The sequence below is a fragment of the Chelonia mydas genome, chromosome 9 (assembly GCF_015237465.2).
Source record: "Chelonia mydas isolate rCheMyd1 chromosome 9, rCheMyd1.pri.v2, whole genome shotgun sequence".
In the NCBI taxonomy this organism is placed as follows: Eukaryota; Metazoa; Chordata; order Testudines; family Cheloniidae; genus Chelonia; species Chelonia mydas.
The window spans coordinates 49,832,608-49,846,331 of NC_057855.1; positions in this window are offsets into that span (position 1 = coordinate 49,832,608).

Genomic DNA, 13,724 nt, shown 5'->3' on the forward strand with positions numbered 1-13,724 from the left:
TCCCCTTCACCTGAACCAGGAGGCAGAACGTCGCCGAGGGATGACCAACTGTCACTCTCTCTGCTAGTTGCTGCTTTTCACAACAGATCTAGGATGCAGCCAGGGGTGAAAGTAAGTCGAGTGACTTACCGGTACTCTGGGGCCAGCTCTGGCCCCAGAAGGGGCAGGGCTAGGGCAGAAGGGGCGGGGTTGAGGGGGTCAGAGCCAGCCCCAGCCCACCCTGTAAGGTAAGTGCCCCCCCCCCCCACTGGGGTAGCAGCCGGAGCCCTGGAGTAGTGGCAGTAGGACTCCAGTGGCTATTTAAAGGGCCCGGGCGGTAGAAGCAGAGGAGCCCCAGGCCCTTTAAATAGCTGCTGGAGCCCTGCAGCCTCTACCCCAGGGCTCCAGCAGTGGGGCTCTGGAGGCAATTTAAAGGGCCTGGGCCTCCAGCCACTACTGGGAGCCCCAGGCCCTTTAAATTGCCCCCTGGGGAAGCCAGGCTGCCCCAGTACGGTGCACCAGCTCTTGCCGGTACTCCATACTGGGGCACACTGGCTTACTTTCACCTCTGGATGCAGCCGGATGAGCTCAACTCTGTTACTAGCTTAGTCACTGGGAGCTACAAACCCTGATCCACTGCACTGCCAGAGAGGTGCAACAATGTAATATAAGCCCATGCTACAGCCCTCTTATTCTGCCAGGGTGGTGTAAAGGGCCTTCGTGTAAATGAGATCCCCTGCCAGTCAGGCAGGCTGCAGAGGAAGGATGGCCTGGTAATTAGGGCATTAGCCTAGGACTTGTGAGACCCAGGTTCAATTCTGTTCTTTGCCACAGCCTGCTCTTGCCCTTGGCACTTAGCCTCTCTGTGCCTCAGTTCCCCTTGTGTACAATGGGGATAACAGCCCTGCCCTGTCCTGCTCCCTGGGTGGTGTGAGGTGGAGTAGGTTAGATTGTCTGACGCTCTGATGATGGGAGCCATGTAGCTTCCTCGTCTACCTACCTGAGCTCACTGTGTTCTTTGCATTTATCGCTTGGGATCTGAGCAGCACAATGAAATGAGCCCTGTGACAGATACAGTAGCCAGGGCAGAGTCAATGTCATGGACAAAACAAACCCACTGAAGCGGTTTCATGTATTTGTGACAAAGAGGCTTATCTGTATTTACATGAGGTATTGCGTCTAATTAGAAATATTAGTCTCTTTCACATTGTACTCCTCAGTGCACCTGCAACCTGCCAGTATCTGAGGGAATTGTTCATTTGCATGTAAATGCAGCTATTTCTTGGAAGGTGTTAAATGCCCTCTGGTCAAAGAGAGCTCACTGAAAACAGGTTCCTGTTTGCCTAGGAGATGAGATAAATCCTCTCAGTTTTGTATGGAGAGAGGTTAGCAAGAGTTGAGAAAAGAAAAGGAGTACTTGTGGCACCTTAGAGACTAACCAAATTTATTTGAGCATAAGCTTTCGTGGGCTACAGCTCACTTCATCGGATGCATTCAGAGTTGAGAGTGTCACAGAGAATCCTATGAGTGTGAGAAGCCCAGGCAGCATCTGCTTTGTGTACCACAACCTTAGGGCAAAGCCCCACTTGTGGAAAATGGGACAGCACCTTTTAAGGCAATGAATTATCATAGAAAATCCATTGTAACTGGGAATCTGAGGGCCAAATCTGGCTTGCTGGCAGTGGGGAAGCTCACTTGACTTTACTAGAATGGCAGTGACTTATACCAGGTCTGAATGGGGCTCAGTATGTGTCTAGTAATAAGACAAAGGGAATTGTAACTTCTGGGCTTTGCTGTAGCTTCAGACAAGAGGATGCCCTGTCATCAAGGCCTCCTAGATAGTATGACCCAGCCAGCCTTTAACTAACTGTCCCTTCTGAGCAAAAGAAAATTAGCCTATTAGCAGGGCAAAGGTCTCTGCAATCTGGGAGCTCATTCTGGTGCTAGCGGTAGAAGGAAGAGGAGGTTTCTCTTACTCGATCTTTTCCCAGGTTTAACTTTAACAGCAGGATTTCCACACTGCAGAAAGCCATGTCTGTGGCTGATGTTTGTTTCATGAGGTGTTTGTTTAAATGTAGCATATTTCTGCTGGGGAGGGTGTCCTAGTGGGTAGAGCACTGTGCTGAGAGTCAGAAAAGCTGGGTTGTGTTCCCAGCACCACCACTGTCTTGTTCTGTGACCTTGAGCCAAATCACTTCTGTTCCCCGGGCCTCAATTCCTCCTACCACCATTTATCAGTCTTGTCTACTCAGATTGTAACGGTAGCAGCTGTACGTTGTGCCCATGCTCTTTGCGAGAGAGCGCTGAACTTCACTGGGGACACCATGGGTTTCTGTAATATAACCAATATGCAGCAGTTGCCTAGGTGATCTTAAAAATTAATGGTGGAAATTAACTAACTACCATGCTTCACTTATTGTGAGAGAAGATCTCCTCTGCCACTTCCAAAATGTCTGAAGACCTATTCTCTTGGCGGTCCACAGCTGCCTAGATGCTGGTGATGAGATAAGAGAGAGGCTCTCTTGAAGGCTGGTACCCAGAAGATTCAGTGAGGAGACACACTGTCAGTTATTTGATTTGACCTGACAACCAATTCGTTACACTTATTCTGGTGCAAACAATGTGGAGTTTATTAAATAAACCCAGTAATAAAGGCCAGGGAAGCAGTAAAGGCCTGTAGCAGTAAAAGGTGTACTTCAGTATTCAAATGCTGAAGTCCATTGGCTGGGTGAATGGCTGCAGTCTTGCTAACTTGTGGGGTTTTTTTGGTCACAAGGCTTGTGATAGCTTGTGTGCGTTTTTCCCTTTAAAGCTGCTGTCAATGTAGGAGAAGCGCAGCTTCCATTGCAAAGACAAAGGAAGAATCTGGCTCTCGTGGTTGCTCAGAAAAGCTTAAAACCATGACCTGAGTGCAACCTGAAGGCTCAGAGACCAGAGAGTAAAGGGAAAGAACAAACTTTGTGACCTTAAAAATCACACATCATGGACCATGTCATAGAATGAGAAATGTAGGTCCAGCCCCCTGTGCTAAGGCAGGACCAAGGAAACGTAGACCAATCTGGTCTGGTGTTTGTTCTTAAACCTCCAGTGATGGGGATTCCACAACCTCCCTTGGAAGCCTGTTCCAGAGCTAACTACACTAACTCTCAGGGTAGTTATGTCTACATTGGAAACTTCAAATCGCTGCTGTGGGAACGCTCCCGAGGCAGCGCTTTGAAGTGCGAGTGTGGTCAAGCGCTGGGAGAGAGGTCTCCCAGCGCTTCTGGTAATCCACCTCCATGAGGGGATTAGCTCCCAGCACTGGGAGCCTGTCTACACTAGCGATTTTTCACACCCCTGACCCAGCAAGTTAGAGCGCTATAAAGCGCTAGTGTAGACAAGCCCTTAGAAAGCTTTTCCTAATCTCTAACCTAAACCTCCCTTTGCTGCAAATTAAGCCCATTACTTCTTGTCTTGCCTTCAGTGGAGGTGGAGAACAATTGATCCCCATTCTCTCTTGAACAGCCCTTCACATATTAGAACACTGTTATCAGGGACTCTTATCTGTCTTCTTTTCTGAAGACTAAACATGCCCAGTTTTGGTTGTTTTTTTTTTTTTTTTTTTTTTAACCTTTCCTCAGAGGTCAGGTTTTTCTAAACCTTTGGTCATTTGTTGCTTTGTTTAGGACTCTCTCGAATTGTCCACATCTTTCCTAAACTGTGGTGCCCGGAATTGGAAACTATGCCCACGGAAGCCTCCCTGGTGCCTAGTAGAGTGGAACAATTACCGCCTGTGTCTTACATATGACACTCCTGTTAATACACCCCAGAATCTAAGCTCTTTTTGCACTTCATGACTGACCCCCAGGGGTTGGCTGTACTGTGTCCACACCTAGGTTTGTAGTAGTCCACCTTTCACTTACTTCAGTGCAGGGCTAGTGACTGAGCTCAGGAAAAACAGAACAACTCAGGCTGCCTTTCCCCTATGTTAGCCTTCAGGACTTTTTGTTAGTATTTAATAACACCCCCTTTTAGTACAAGAGGCCACCCCTGGCAGTCAGGGGCTGCCCAGATCAAGTACTAAATGGTAAGCTTCCAAGCAAGCTGTGCATTGCAAACCTTTCAGAGGGGGATCTCCCTGGCTTTGTAGACAGAGACTAGTCTTCCTTACTGAGAGCACTAACCCTCAGTGCTCAAGTCTGGAGCCAACAAAACCTCAAAGCCAGGTTTTATCCCAAGATCACCCGCTTAGCCGTGTACAGCACTCCTTCAGTGGCCATTCACCCAGCCCTTTTTTGATTAGATTTCAATACAGGGAACCCTTAGGCTTGCATCAGTACTGGGTTTACAATGGCGCCATGGCGCTGGGCCCACGCTCAAAAGGGGCCATGGCCCAGCCCACTCCACTTGCGCTGCACCTGGAGCAGCTGGCTCCTGCCCGCCCCCAGCTCGCTCATCTCAGCCAGCCCAGGGCTTCTCTCTGTCCTTGTCACCGGCCGGCAGCCGCGGATGGAGACAGGGGCAGAGAGGAGCCTTCAGCAGCTGCCACTCTGGGCTGATGACCATCCACTTCTGCCTACCTAGGAGCAGGGCCCGCCTCTCCCCGCTGCTCTGTGGAAGCGGCGGGCTGGGGGAGTTGGCGGCTGCCTCCCCCGCCACCCCATGCAAGGAAATGGCTTCTCCGCCATGAGCACCACTAGCACCAGGCGGGTAGGGCTGGGTGAGCCCTGGGGGAATGGGACTGCTCTCTGCTCCAAGCTTCAGCTGTGCGGGGGCGGGGGGGAGGGGGTCCCTGTTGCATTGGCTCAGCAGGGTCTGTGGGGCAGATGCTGGGCTGTGAGGAGGTGGTAGGCTCAGGCAGTGGGGGTGGGGTTGTGTGTTTTGGGGTGTTGGGCAGTGGAGGTCTGGGGGGGGTGCTGTGTGGTTATGGGGAAGGGTACTGGGCAGTGGGGGTGGGGGAGATCTGTGCATGTTGGGGTGGTGGTCAGTTGTGGGGTCTGAGGCGCTGTGGGGAAGGACAATGGGCAATAGGGGGTGGGGGAGATGCGTGCGGGAGTGGGGGTTCTCTGTGGGGTGCTGGGCTGTGTGGTGGGGCTAAGGGCGCTGGGCAGGGGTGGTGGTGTGCAGGGCACTGTGCATTTGTGCGTGGGGGTGCTGGGCATAGCAGGTCCGGGGAGTGCTGGGGGGGCTGTGTGGCGTGGCGTGGCGTGGCATGGTCCTGTCTCCAAGGGGAAGGGGCATGCTGGCAGCACAGGGCAGGGTGGGCTAGTGTGCATCTGGCGACTGCCAGTTTGTAAACAGTGCCCTCGCACTGGGCGGAGCGGGTCCGCCCCTGCCATGCCAGGCCATACCATGCCCCATTGCCCCTGGCCGGCCCCTCGCTTCGGGGACTGACCTCCTCATGCCATGTTCCATTGTTCCCATGAGGGCCCACAAATATGTTTGGGGCCGGGCCCAGAAAAGATTAATCAGGTCCTGGTTTGCATATTAATTCTAATTGTAGCTCCTGACAGAGGGAAGGTTTACACATCTGTAATTCTTCCCTGTCTCTCAATACCGATTGCACCATGTTCTCTGTCAGCCCACAACCTCTTCCCACACTGTGCAAAGGCTGTATTTTATAAATCATTAGCGAGTCAGCGTGCAGGAGAAGGGCCAGGAACATGTGTGGGCAGTGTTTTTCGTACAGCAAGTGAGAAACGGGGAACCAAGCCTCAGCATTCTTGTGCTTGGCCTCGGGAGCTCAGTTTATTGCTTTTACAAGACAGTTTTTGTTTCACGATTTTAACTGAGGTCAAAAGCAAATAATATGTCTTTTCAAAGGGCACTGTGTCACCCTGGCAGCCTTCTGCAAAACACAGCTTGGAAATAACAGAACCTGGACATCTCGGTCTGGTCCAAGAAGGAGCTTTGCAGATGGGCAGTATCTCTACTCCTGGCTCACGTGTCTCTGACACACCCTGTGGCTCTGATCCAAAGCCTTCTGCCAAATGGGGGTTTTTTCAGTGACGCTGTAGGGCTTTGGATCAGTATGTGTCTGACATGTATGTGGCTGTAGCGTGTGCTTGTTATCCACACACAGGCAGTGCAGATCATGGTCTCACACCTGATAAACTGAGCGTATTGAGAACATATAATTACTGCTTCTTTGGGGAGGACCACAGATGCCATGGTGATAGGAGTTGGAAAAGAGCCTAGACAAATGCTGTTGTTAGATACATAGGAGAATGAGACTTCAGGGGTTTACATCTTGTCAGAGGTGTCATTTTTCCTCTTCCTGTCAGTATGCTGCTGGCCGTCATGCTTCCCTTACTGCTGGCCAATAGGAAATTGATAGTTGACCCAAAGCTAGCGGGGAAGATGTGACCCTATCCAGCTACATATAAATGCTTCACTGCTTGTGACTCTGGTGGAAACGTTTGCAGTGTGAAGATTTTACCTGACCTGGTAGGGTGTTTCTCCCCTCCCCATTCCTGGTCTTTTCAATATTTTCACAAACTTTTCCATATTTTTTTTTCCTTATGGCAATAAATCTTGCAAAAAAGATACCAGGTTAAAAAAAACAATTAGTTTCCCCCCCATTCACATGTTTGTTGGTGCAAAATTTTCCCATCCAGGGTCCACAACTAACTATGCCCGTGGCCGAGGCATGGAGCTCAGGAATTGCACTAGCCAGTTGGGTGGGGTTTTGCCTTTAGGCCAGTCTAAGAACTGGCTAAGAAGGGTGCCTAGCCTGTTGTTTTTGTTACCCTCTCTCGCCTGCTCCATGTTTGTCTGTTTGTCTCCTCACCCATGATGTCTCCTCTTTTAGACTGCAATGTCTTGGAGACAGGGACTCTAATGTTCCACATGTTTGTACAGTGCCTGGCACCATAGGGCCCCAACCTGGTTGGCGGATAGGCACCACTGCAGTATAAATGGTAAATAACAATAAAAAGAAACTGACATTCCCAAGATAAACTGCATTCATGTCTCATTGGGTACGGTCTCTTATCCCAAACGTTACGTTTGGCAAGTGGATCTGTGTTTAACGCTGCTTTGGGCATCGTGGACTAGGAATAAAAGAAAATGAAGATGCCAAGCTGCTTTGCACTCTGCAGGATGGAGGTTAGTCATTCAACCACTTGTGTGGCCAAACGGCCGTTTTTGCCTGGGCATTTGGTCCAACAATGCCTGAACTTTGCAGCCACTTCTTCAACTGGCGAGAACGAGGGGCAGAAATCTGATCCAATGGTGAAAGCAAAAGGGATAAAGGTCCAATCCAGGCAGGTACGGAGGACCCTTGATCCTAGGATGTTCAATAGGCACAGAGAGCACTCAACACCTTGCAGGGCTGAGCCTTTAGCCAGCTGCCTCCTACAGAACTGCTAGGGAAAGCTGGACATGCTGTAGTGAAGTGCAGCACTCTGCTCTGCCGGTTCAAGATCATTTCAGCTGAGACAGGGCTAGGCAAAAAGACTAGGAAGCAGAAATCTGTTTTGGGAACTCTTGGGTGGTTTCTCGCTAACTTCAGTGAGGCCAGGATCTCACCTGTTCTTTCTAAAGAAGGGGCATGGAAGGTATTGAAAGCATCCAGAGGCTGGGTTGTACGGTGCAGGCGTGCCTTGTACTAGGGGAACAGGGTTAAATGGCAGCTGCTGAGAACAAAGGCATGGGAGTGGATGTGACTCTCGGCCCCAACACGGGCTGCACGTGCTCAGGAGCTGATTGCCTGGGCCGAGGCCGGTGCGGCGTGTGGGATGGGGTGGGCTGGATGGTGGGGGAGAAAGCGGGGGTGTTCAGAGATCAATAGGGCTAAAGTTAGTACTTAGGAGCCAGCCCGGCAGCGTGGTCTACTGTGAAATGGGAACAGCAAGGCTGGTCGCCCCCATAGGGGGCCAAGCACAGGACAGTGCCTATGAGGAGAAATCTCCATAAGATTCCCTTTAGCCCATTGGATTGAGGGAGCTGGGTTTGCACCCCACTGAAGCAGCTTGGGGGGCCGAGCCCCTCAACCCATCCCCATCCCTGGGACCCACACAAGCCCGAGAGAGCTGCTGCTCAGAAGGCCTCTGGGCTAGGTCCTGTGCCCTCTACTGCTCTTCCAGAGCTACCCCAGCTAGCACTGCCCCCTGAAAATGGGGGTTCCCAGTGCATAGGGGGCTCCAGCACAGTGTTATAGCCTAAGACAGTGCCTTCCCTGGCCCTACCTCTCTGGCTGCCGCCCCAGCGTGGATCCCTCTGGGGCTGGGGACAGTGAAAGGGGTCTGGGGTAGAGGAATGACTAAGCCTAGAATATGTAATTCTGACCTCAGCAGACTGGATCGCAAGGCTGTTCTTCCCACAATCGCCCATGCAGGCCAACAGGCGAACAGGCACAGATTACAGGTATTACAGAATAAGACACACTTATTGTTTTATGTTTGTTGATCAAACTACCGTGCTGGAGAGCTGCTATGGGAAGGCTATTTCTGGTGCAAATGTTGGCCTTATTGCCTGACTTGTAGGGATCTGGGCTGGGCTCTGATCTATCAATCAAGCACTAACGAGCTATGTATGACTTCAGGAAAGCTCATGAACAGGCAGAGGTGCAATGCAAGTCGATCACACCAGCTGATGATTCCCTTAGTTTGGCTTGTTTCATCAGAGTAATTAATTCATGACCTACAAGAATCCTAGGGCAGATCTCAGCCCTGTGGAAGGCATTTTAATCCCTCCCCTTGCTGCTTCTCTCTCTGACCACAGAGTCACTGTGACTTGAGTGGAGTTTTGCCTGATTTAGACCAATGTGAGGAGAGACTCAGGCCCTGGGGGCTATTTTGATACATCTGACTGCAGGCTCTGGTATTTTTAATGAGCTTTGCACACATGGCCTCCCACGCAGCGTGAGGGAAACACAGTCCTTTTGAACAAAACTGTCTAACACCTGCGCTGAGTGGGTTAGAGATAAGGGGCATGTTTTAATTGTTTCACTCCAGTCCCTTTGCACTATGCTGGTTGGAATTGCCATTCGCTCCCCCGTTACAGCCCGTTGCACGCCTGGAGCGATGTAGCAGGGTCTTAGTGTGACTGAAAATCAGGTTCCCAGAGTTTATTTATCTAAAATGTTGTCGTCATCTGTGCGGTCTGAAGTAGGAAGCACCTGTTATTTGTCATCTTCCCCTGTTCGGGCTCTTGCCTCCTGAGTCTTCTAAGGATCTTTGTTCCAATCCCCTCCCTGGAGCCACGCTAGCAGCTACAAGGAATGATTTGGAGCCTTTGTTGCTGTAATTTATACAAGTGAATGAAAACGCACCTTGCTTTGTCAAGGCGTCTTTCTCCACCTGATGTTTCCCAGCTGGTGCGGAAGCTGCCCCGCGTTTGCTTTGAAAATGACACCTGCACAGCAAGCGTCGGCGCTTGGCTGGCTTCCCCCCTACCCCCCCCCCCCCCCACTGTCGAGCAGTGTGGAACAGCTCATGCAGTCTTGCAGGGGCAGTTTACAGCTGGTTTGCAATTCCCAGGCATGTCCATCTCCAGCGCTGGCAGGCTGAGCGATTGCTCGTGGCCTTTTCCAGCTGACTTCCCCCTGCAATGTGGAGGGCCTGGCGCATTTAGGGAGGTTCTCTTGGGTGCAGCATTGCAAGAGAGGATGCAGAGGCCCAGGCTGTATAGACAGCATTGGCTACCACTCTGCATGGCTCTTTTCTGGGCCTCCTCTGGGAGCCACTCAGCCATTTGCTGGCTCCTGCTGCAGCTACTCAATAGGTGATGGAAGGATTCCCCGGTGGAGTTAATACAGATCAAAACTCTATTCGCTCTCAACCACCTAGAGGGCAACCTGGAACTTGGCCTGGTATGCTGGCGATTGATGCACCAGGGTGCAATTACTGTCCGGTCTATTGTTCCCCACCTATAAACCTGTGTAGGATCCCTTCTGCGAGCCTCCCGTAGGGGAGGAGCAGGCAGCACCCCCTGTCTGGGGGATTGTCCCATGGACAGTCCTGGAGGCCTGGCTTTATCACCACCTCGTCCTGTGGCGCTTTGACAGCCCTGCCAGTGTAAAGTGTCTGCACTTTGGGACAGCAAAGGCTCAGTCAGCTGAGGGAGAACAGGCCTGGCCGTGCTCAGACGTGCCCTCTTCTTGTTCCTGGGCTTTCCCAGCTCCTCAGGCTGTTCTGAGAACATGGAGGCAGACAGGGCCAGGATGCAGCCAACCCCAGGGCTGGATGGCACAGACACCTGGCAGGATCTGCTAACTCACCGGGACGCAGATTTCCACACCAGAACAGCCTGGACTCGGCCGCGGGAGAGCTGGCTTCTATTCCCAGCTTTGCTTCTGACCTGCTGTGGGACCTTGGGCTGGTCACTGACTCTCTCTGGGGTTTGGTTCCCAGTAGGTAAAATAGGGCTGGTTATCTTTCCCTACCTCACCGGGCTGCTGTGAGGCAGAGTCTAGGAGCTCGTGTGATTACTCCACGAGAGTCAACACTCCCATTGGAATAAATAGATGGCTGTAGTTCTAGCTGGGGGGCTGGGCTAGAACTTCTGTGGCCCAGATTCAGCCGCGCACCCCAGCCCACACTGTTGAAGTCCATGGGTTTCACAGAGAGCAAGGGACTGCAGGATTTGCCCCCGTGTGTCCCCTGACAGAACCATGACTGAGAGAGAGGCTGTGGTAGGGCGGTGCAGCCAGGAGTTAGCTAAGTGATATGCTTCATGGCGAAAGAACTTTCCATTATCAGCAATCAAATCAAGGCTGAAAATGGACAGGGCAGAAGGATGCCTTGAGATGTGACGAATAGCAAAGAATCATTGGCAGGAGAAATTCATTGTCCTGACTGAAAATGCCAGCGCGTTCCTGGTCCTGGTCAGAAGCCACCATCCAAGGCCTCCCCCAGAAGCGTATTGTACATAGCATCTTATTGCTTCGATATCATGCAAAAATCTGGATCCCGGTTTCTTATTGAACACCATAGTCTAGTTCCCCAAACATATGAACAATGCCACTGAGATTGGAGCAACAAGTACAAGCAAACTCCTCCATGTCAGGAGTGCTAACAGTACCAGACCAGGATTTCCCAAGGGATTTGAAGACACGATTCCCATTAGTGTCTCACTGAACTTCCCAAGCCACCTTTGAAAGTCCCACCCTTTCTTAGGGCATGGCTACACTTGCAGATGTAGAGCGCTTTGAGTTAAACCTGCCTTTGGAGAGCGCAGTAGGGAAAGTGCTGCAGTCTGTCCACACTGACAGCTGCAAGCGCACTGGCGTGGCCACATTTGCGACACTTGCAGCGGCACTGGGAGTGGTGCATTGTGGGCAGCTATCGCACAGAGCACCTCTTCCCATTCTGGCGCTGTGGCTTGTGGGAAGGGGGTAGGGAGTGTGGGGCATTCTGGGTCCTGTCCCAATGCCCTGTGGTGCATCGGTTCGCATCCCAGCAATCCCTCTGCTTCCGTTCACAATTGGCGCCATCTTTCAATGTTTTTTGTACTGCGCGCTTTGTCTTCCCTTTCGGGCTGCGGGAATGGAGCCCAAACTGCTGAGGAGTATGCTGACGAGTGTCGCCAGCATGCCATGTTTGGCAGTCGAGTTATTCCTTAAGATCCAAAGTGACAGCGAGGACTCAGACGATGATATCCACGCGAGTAACGCATATGACATGAGATTGCTTGTGGCATTCACGGACATGCTCACCACCGTGGAACGGCGCCTTTGGGCTCGGAAAACAAACACCGAGTGGTGGGATCACATCTTCATGCAAGTCTGGGATGACGAGCAGTGGCTGCAGAACTTTCGGATGAGAAAAGCCACTTCCCTGGGACTGTGTGAGGAGCTCGCCCCAGCCCTGCGGCACAAGGACATGAGATTGAGAGCTGCCCTGACGGTGGAGAAGCAGGTGGCGATTGCAATCTGGAAGCTGGCAACTCCAGACAGCTACCGATCGGTGGCTAACCAGGTTGGAGTGGGGAAGCTGACCGTTGGAATCGTGTCGATGCAAGTTTGCAGGGCCATTAATCACATCCTGCTCAGAAGAACCGTGATTCTGGGTAACATGCATGACATTGTGGCTGGCTTTGCCAAATGGGTTTCCCTAACTGCGGAGGGGCGATAGATGGCACGCATATTCCAATTCTGGCACCAGCCCACCTAGCCTCCGAGTATGTTAATCAGAAGGGGTGTTTCTCGATGGTTCTCCAGGCGCTTGTGGATCACCGTGGGCGTTTCATTGACATTAACACAGGCTGGCCCGGAAAGGTGCATGACGCAAGAATCTATTGGAACATTGGCCTGTTCAGAAAGCTGCAAGCTGGGACTTTTTTCCCAGACCAGAAGATCACCACAGGGGAAGTCGAAATACCCATTGTGATCCTTGGAGACGCAGCTTACCCGTTAATGCCATGGCTCATGAAACCCTACACAGGGAGCCTTGACAGCAGCAAGGAGCGGTTCAACAGGCTGAGCTGGTGCAGAATGACTGTGGAGTGTGCTTTTGGCTGTTTAAAGGGCCACTGGCGCTCTCTGTATGGGAAGCTGGACCTGGCTGATGACAGCATCCCTGCAGTTATGTCCACGTGCTGCACCCTCCATAACATTTGTGAAGGGAAGGGTGAAAGATTCATTCAGGCATGGAATTCAGAGGTTCATCACCTGGAGGCTGAATTTGAACAGCCAGAGAGCCGGGCTATTAGAGGGGCCCAGCGTGGGGCTGCAAGGATTAGGGATGCCTTGAGGGAGCAATTTGAGGCTGAAAGCCACCAGTAATGTCTGGTGCCCTGAACGGGAGTGAAGTGCAGTGGTTCCAATATTAGTAGGAATCTGTGTTTGCTATGTATGATACACTGACTTGCAGTGCCTGTTTCTTTCCTGGGCTAAGGTATCTTTTACTTTGTGCAATGATAAAGAATGTTTTCAAAGCAAAAAAATCCATTTAATGGAAAAAAAAAAAAAAAAAAAGGCATTTATTGAAAAGAAACACAACTGCTTGGGAAACAGACAGGGCAAGGGGATGGGGTGGGGAACGGTACAATCACAGATTTGCATGTGTCCTGTTATCATACTCAGCCTTCTTCTTTGGACTACTGTGCAATGAGTGCTGCACTTCAGGATGGCTGTACTGCATGGTGATGGGGGTTGAGTGCAGTGGGCAAGGGCCGTAGTTTTCAGGGCTGGGTGGTGAAGTCACAGGTGTTGGAGGCAGCTGATGGTGATAAGAACCTGGATGTTGGGGAAAGTGGGTTGGAGGTGACATGGGGGCACAAGGGAAAGAGTTTTGGGACAAGGGCTGCGGGGCAGGGGGCGTGCGGTAGTGCTCCGCCTGCATGGCTACGAGCGCCTGGATTGAGTCCGCTTGGAGCTCCATGATGCTTATCAGCCGCTCTGTGCTTTGGCGCCAGCGATCTGCAATCTGCTGGCGGACCCTCCATTCACTCTCCTACCACTCCTGCACTTTTTGATTTTTCATTAAGGGATTACTTCATGACTTCATGCAGCATGTCCTCTTTGCTTCTACGTGGCCTCTTCCTGGTTCTTTACAGCCTCTTGGCCGGTGATAACATGGACGGCTGAGATCTCAAGGTTGCATCTGTAAAGGAAAAATGCAACACTTAACAGAGGCAGCATTGTTCACATCAGACAGAGCAATGATTCCCCCGTACTTAAGGGCAAGCACAATCTACACAATTGCATAATTTGCCTGTCCCAAAGCTAGCGCACATAACCCCCAGGAGCCCCAACATGCTGAGTCAGCACATGGTCAAGGGGGACTGATTGTTTCACGGCTGTACTGCCCTCTGGGTGTCTG